The sequence below is a fragment of the Macrobrachium nipponense genome, chromosome 6, assembly GCF_015104395.2.
Source record: "Macrobrachium nipponense isolate FS-2020 chromosome 6, ASM1510439v2, whole genome shotgun sequence".
In the NCBI taxonomy this organism is placed as follows: Eukaryota; Metazoa; Arthropoda; class Malacostraca; order Decapoda; family Palaemonidae; genus Macrobrachium; species Macrobrachium nipponense.
The window spans coordinates 4,784,661-4,792,160 of record NC_061108.1 but is presented as its reverse complement, the minus strand read 5'-3'; the positions used below and the strand labels follow the sequence as shown (position 1 = coordinate 4,792,160).

Below are 7,500 nucleotides of genomic sequence, written 5' to 3'. Positions count from 1 at the left end.
AGACCTTACCTTACAGACCTTACATCTTGTTCGGGTTGCCCCCAGGTCCCTCAGTGTGAGGCACCTCTAATGTCTACCAGAGAGTTGCTAGTACATCTTCCGGTATATTTTGCATCTTCCAATCTTGGATGGTCTGGGATGCAGTTTAGATAATTTGTCGAGCTTATTCTTAAACACATCTACGCTCATCCTGATATATTCCTCAGATGAGCTGGCAACGGCATTGAATAGACGCTGCATTATCGATGCTGGTGCGTAGTGATTAATGTCGCCTGTGTGCTTTCCTTATTTTTCCTGGTATAGTTTTGGGCAACTATTAATATACCTCTGCTTGCTTCTTTCTGATATTTTTAGTTCCATGATATTTCTGCTATTCCGTTCTATCTGTTTCCATGCCTGAATTATCATGTAGCGTTCTCTTCTCCTTTCTAGACTATATGATTTTAAGAATTGTAGTCTTTCCAGTAGTCTAGGTCCTTAACTTCTTCTATTCTAGCTGTAAAGGACCTTTGTACACTCTCTATTTTGTGCAATACCTTTTTGCCTTTTGATAGTGGGTACCATATCATATTGCAATATTCAAGTGGACATACGAACATATGTTTTTTATAAAGCATAATCATGTGTTCAGCTTTTCTTGTTTTGAAGTGCCGTAACAACATTCCCATTTTTGCTTTACATTTTGCCAACAGAGTTGCTATTTTGATCATTGCATAACATGTTCCTATTCATCATCACACCAAGGTCTTTAACTGCTTCCTTATTTGTGATGGTCTCATTATTAGGTCCCTTATATGCATATTAGCTTTCTTTCTCTGTCTCCATAATTTATTGATTCAAATTTATCAGAGTTAAATACCATCCTATTTACCTCTGCCCAATCATTATACTTTGTTAAGGTCTCTTTGTAGAGCGTTCCTATCTTCATCACAAGTAATTTCTCTACTTATTCTTGTGTCATCTGCGAAACTACTCACTACCGAATCCTTCACATTATTGTCTATGTCTTCAATCATAATAACAAACAGTATTGCAGCTAACACCGTACCTTGCGGCACACCGGATATTACCTTGACTTCATCCGATTTCTCGTCGTTTGCAATAACTATCTGTTTTCTGTTGTGTAAAAATTCTTTTAACCATCTTCCTACTTTATCCACGATATTGTGTTTTCTATTTTCTTCGCTAATATATTATGGTCTACTTTATCAAAAGCTTTTGCAAAGTCTAAATAAACCACATCTGTTTCATTTCCGCTTTTCATATTTTTGAATATGTTCTCACGGTGGACTAACAGTTGGGTTTGTGTACTTTTCCGGGTACGAAACCATGTTGTCCTTTATTAAACAAATTATTTTTTATTAAATGTTTCATAATATTTTTCTTCATTACCCTTTCATACACTTTCATAATATGTGATGTTAGACTCACAGGCCTATAATTACTTGCCTCTAGTCTTGATCCACTTTGAAAGTAGGGGTAATATATGCTTAATTTGTGCTCATCATAAATCTTGCCTGTATCTACACTTTGTCTTAATAATATTGCAGTGGCTTTGCGATAGAATGAACTAGCTTTCTTTAACAAAATAGCAGGAATTCCATCAGGCCCTGCAGCAGCTCCATTTTTTAATTTCATTAATAGCCTGCACAATATCAGCTTCATTAATATCTATGTCACTAAATATTCACTATTTTCATCCCTTACTTCTATATCATTATCTTCATTATCTATTCTAGGGGTGAATTCTCTCTTATATCGTTCTGCCAGTATGTTGCAAATTTCCTTTTTTTCATTCGTTAATCTCCCTCTTCTCAGAGGGCCTATTTCTATTCTTCTTTTATTCATCTTCTTCGCATATGAGTATAATAGCTTGGGGTTTTTGCTTGATATTATAGGGTTTTTTCTTCCAAGTCCCGTTTTTCATTTTCTTTTGATTGTATAATCTTTTGTTCTGCATTTTCTATCTTACTTTTTAGTTCTATAACTTTCCATGCATTTTTTTCTTTTGCAAGACCTTTTTTCCACTTTCTGATTTTCTGGAACAAGATCCTTCTGTCTCTTGGTATGCATGAATGATGTTTACTTTTCTTCTTCGGTATATATTTTTTCCACTATTTTCTCCAATCTTTATATAATATCTCCGTATTTACCCTTATGTCATCACTTACGAAAATGTTATCCCAATCTTTGTTTAATTCTTCATTAATTTCTGACCATTTTATATTTTTACTGTAGAAGTTGTATTTTCCATATCCGTTTCCCACTGTTTTTCATTTCTTGCTTATCTCTATTTTCACTTGCTTTGGAATGAACTGTTAATTCTATGACATTATGGTCTGAAATATTTCGCATTATAAACTATTTATTTCTTTAACATAATTCATCTCGTTCACAAATACTAGGTCTAAAGTATTTTCCTTTCTTGTTGGCAGGTGATTTATTTGTTGAATGTTGTATTCTAGTAGCATATCTAATAGCTTTTCAAATTGCCTCTTATCTTCTGCACTACTATTACTCTCTTTTTTATATGTATAAGTACAACCACAATCTCCTATTCGTTCTTTCCATTCTACGAAAGGAAAAGGAAATTGAAGTCACCAGATAGGAGAATAGTCCATTCCTTGTGAGAGAGAGAGAGAGAGAGAGAGAGAGAGCGAGTTGCTATGCAAGTCGATTACTGTAGTCATATAAGCTCAAAGTATATATATATATATATATATATATATATATATATTATATATATATATATATATATATATGTGTATATATATATATATATATATATATATATATATATATATATACACACACACAATTTCCATCAGCTTATATATAGTATGATGACGATGACTGGCCCAGTTACCCGTCACTCATATCCGAGAGTTGCCCAGACCCCAATAAGTTTGAATTTTTCATTTCATTATCAATGACTGATACCTCGTCAATACGTGTGTGTGTGTGTGTGTGTGTACGTATGTATGTATGCGTGTTCATTCAGGGGTATCTATAAAAATAATAACAACTTTAAGAACTTCACCTGAAGTGATCTTTAGAGAGAGAGAGAGAGAGAGAGAGAGAGAGAGAGAGAGAGAGAGAGAGAGAGAGAGAGAGAGAGATCTGTTTTGCAGACTATTTTCACATCTCTTTCGTAAGAGGGAGGGGGAAATGAATTGGGTCGCCTACGCGCGATGTGGCATAAATAAAAAAAAAAAAAAAAAAAATCAGTGATGAAACATATATACGATTTTTTCTTTATTTTTTAACGAAATGGTCTACCTAAAATCACTCTTTCACGTTTCTTCTTTTTCGTTTCTTTATTTTTTAACGAAATGGTCTACCTAAAATCACTTTCTTTCACGTTTCTTCTTTTTCGTTTCTTTATTTTTTAACGAAATGATCTCCCTAAAATCACTCTTTCACGTTTCTTCTTTTTCGTTTCTCTATTTTTTAACGAAATGGTCTACCTAAAATCACTTTCTTTCACGTTTCTTCTTTTTCGTTTCTTCATTTTTTAACGAAATGGTCTACCTAAAATCACTTTTTTAGCTTTTACGAAATGTTGTACCTAAAATAGCTTTCTCCATTTTTGATTTTACCTTGTACGAAATGGTGTACCTAAAATTACTTTTCTCCTATTCTGCTTTATTTTGTTTAGCTTTTTTAGCTTTTACATAAAGGTGTAATTAAAATAACTTTATCATCTTTTGTTTGTTTCAGCTTTTACGAAATCGTATACATAAAATAACTTTTCTCCTATTCTGCTCTTTTTTTATAGCTTTTTTTTAGATTTTACGGAACGATGTACTTAAAATCAGTTTATCTTCTTTCGTTTGCTTTAGCTTTTACGAAATTGTGTACCTAAAATTGCTTTCTCCATACCTGATTTTAGCTTTCTTCCTATTTTATTTTATTATATTTATTTATCTATTTATTTTAGCTTTTACGGAGATTGTTCTTTCTAGTGGCCTCCCTACGAACGTCAACTAAGCTTGACTATGACTTCCCTAACCATTTATCTATAAATATATTATAAATACTTTTTCACGCATCCAACAACGAGGACGATGCCATTTTCTTTCAGCTCTCTCCACCCCGCAGGGAGGGAGGCTGTTCATTTCGCCTTGGAGTCTAAAACGGGAAATTGTAATACCACAGGGCTTAATGCTGTCACAGGAAACAGGGAGGGGAATTTAACACAGTAAGTAATGATACCTGCGGGTATATTCATCATTAAAAAAAAATACTTTCTAAATCATTTTTAAACAATTTTTAAACATTTTTTTTCTTTTTTTTTTTTTGGTAAAGAGGTGAGGTATAGTCACGGTGCCTTCCATACTAACAAACCACGAAGAATGTGGAGTATATATAAATTTTACATCTAACAGAAGTTTCTGCTTCGTACCATTATTTGCCAAAGACCAGATTGAAGGATATAGTATAGATTCCCATCAACAGTGCATCTGATGTCTGGGCCCGTCCCTTACGACGCTCCCGATTAGCTGTGGATGAGCCAGTCACAGGGCTGGAAACTGTGGCTCTCAAGCTAGTTCACATTGGCAGGATGTATGTTCCACCTCTCCTGAGGGATATGTCTTTTAAAAGTATCTCTCAGGAGAGGTGGAACATATATACATCCATCCTATATGAACTCTCTCGAGAGAGAAACTGAGCTTCCAGCCCTGTGATTGGCTTATTCAAAAACCAATCAGGAGTGTCGTAAAGACGTAAATACCTCAGGAGAGATGGAATATATATCCTGCTTATGTGAACTCTCTCGAGAGAAGCTGAGAGTTTACAGCCCTGTGATTGGCTTATCAGCAGCCAATCAGGAGCGTCGTAAGGGACTGGCCTAGACATCAGATGCACAGTTGATGTGAGCCTACTATAGTAGACGCAAACTTCTCATTTCTCACACCAAAATAAAAACGTAATTAGGGAGTATTTAAATAAAAAGCGCAAAAAAAGGTGGAGGGAGATATAAGTCATCCAATGTATTGACCAATTAGGAAAAGTCATGCAATATGATGAAGTGTTCAATGTGACATTTATAGAGATACTTTCAAAATATAATATCTTTTTTATACAAATGCCTAAACGAGGCAGATTAAAATTCCCTTCAATATATACACAAATCTTGTTCATGTCCTGACACGTCCGATTAGTTATAGCTACGAATCTTTGGCGCAGCTCACACTGAGGCTTACTCCACATTCAAAAAACCGTTCACGGCAATTCCAACTCAAGATGAGCCAACCAGCTTGAAAACAGCCCTAGTTAAGAGAGAACCTTAGTTTGTTTTGTTTGTTTGTTTGTATGGTGTTTTGACGTTGCATGGAACCAGTGGTTATTCAGCAACGGGACCAACGGCTTTACGTGACTTCCGAACCACGTCGAGAGTGAACTTCTTTCACCAGAAATACACATATCTAACCCACAGTGGAATGCCCGAGAATCGAACTCGCTGCCAACGAGGTGACAGGCCAACATCATACCGACCACGCCAATATATCGGTATCAACTTTCTACAATAGTATTTTTACTGCTTCCTCGAAAATTCAATTTCACAGACGATCAAAAAGTTTCTAATATAGGCTACATAACAAGTATGTCACTAACTACTAACTAAGTACAATTGTTTTTAAAGCAAGCGATATACAAAACTATTTTACAATCAAGAGATATGAAAAGTTATTTCAGAATTAAGAGATATACAAAACTTTCAGAACAACAGTTATACAAATTTATCTCAGAATCCAGGGATATACAAAATTATTTTAGAATTAAGATATACAAAATTATTTTAGAATTAAGGGATATGCAAAATTATTTCATAATCAAGCGATATACAAAATTATATTGGAATCAGGATATAAACAAAATTATTTTTAGAATCAAGAGATATATAATATCATTTTAGAATCAAGATATACAAAATTATTTTAGAATCAAGATATAAAAAGTTATTTTAGAATCGAAGGATATACAAAATTATTTTAGTCATGAGATATACAAAATTATTTTTGAATCACGACATACAAAGTTTGAGAATCAAGAGATACAAAATTATTATAGAATCAAGAGATCTACAACATTATCTTAGAATCAAGATATACAAAATTATTTTAGAATCAAGAGATCTACAAAATTATTTTTAGAAGCAAGCGATATAGTACACAATTACTTGAGAATCAAGAGATTTACAAAACTATTTTAGAATCGAGATACAAAATTATTCTAGAATTAAAGATATACAAAACTATTTTAGAATCAAGATACAAAAATATTTTAAAATCAAAGAGATATACAAAACTATTTTAGAATCATGAGATACAAAATTATTCTAAAATCAAAGAGATATACAAAACTATTTTAGAATCAAGAGATACAAAAAATTATCTAAGGGTCAAGAGACATAAATAGTAATCATTTTATGGTCATGTTGTCTTCGGTAAGGTGTCCATATTTTTTGCAATTTTTACAATAATAAATACAAATATGTGCTTACAAAACTATAACTCCAAACCTGCACAAAATAATCGTAAATAATACAGGCGGAATTACTAAAATACTTACGAGTTCCTTAAGGAAACTAAAACTCATTTGAAAAAGCCTTACCGTTCATGCAGATATCTTTCACGGTAAAAATGTTTATGCATTGTATAAATAAAAACATGCTTATAAATAATGAAAATATTTTTTTATTCATAATGAAAAGAGCATGTTTCTTCACAGTAGAAAAATCTGTTAATTCAAAATTTAAACATTATGTTTATTCATTAAAAAAAATCTATAATAATTTTTAAAATCTGGTTGTTCGTAATGAAAAAGAATGTGTTCATTCATTGTGAAAAAAATCAGTTTATTCATGATGAAAAAAATCAGTTTATTCATACTGAAAAAATTCTTTTATTCATAATGAAAAAATCAGCTTATTCAAAATGAAATTTTTTTTATTCATAATGAACAAAAATTTCATTTAAAATTAAAAAAAATAATTTTTTCATTACGAATGAAATTTTTTTTCATTATGAATAAGAATTTCTTTTATTATGAATAAATAGAGTTTTTTCGTTAGGAATAAATAGAATATTTTCATTATCTATAAACTAAATTTTTCACTATAAATAAGCAGATTTTTCTATTATGAATAAACAGATTTTTTATTATGAATAAAAAGAATTTTTCATTATAAATAAACCAATGAAAAAAAGTCTATATTCATACTGAAAAAATTCTACAATTATTTTCATTCATAATGAAAAAAATGCTATTTATTCATACAGAAAAAAATCTAGTAATTCTGTTTTTGTTTTGGATTTAGCTGACCCTAGGCCAGCACGGGCTCTTGCTCATAGAGCAGCCCATAATGAGAAAATAAAAATATTTATTCATAATCAAAACCTCACAAAATGTTTGAGAGTCTTATCGAGTCTGTATGTTGATGGCAATGTTTACCAGTGCCTTAAGGAATATTTTCTATTAAAAAACACAAACTCC

General features: G+C 31.9%; 1 protein-coding gene across 5 annotated transcripts in view; it reads right to left on the bottom strand.

Annotated features, from left to right (window-relative positions):
• Nucleotides 1–7,500, bottom strand: part of LOC135216414 (muscle calcium channel subunit alpha-1-like) — an 821,008-nt gene that overhangs the window by 754,479 nt on the left and 59,029 nt on the right. The window lies entirely within an intron of this gene.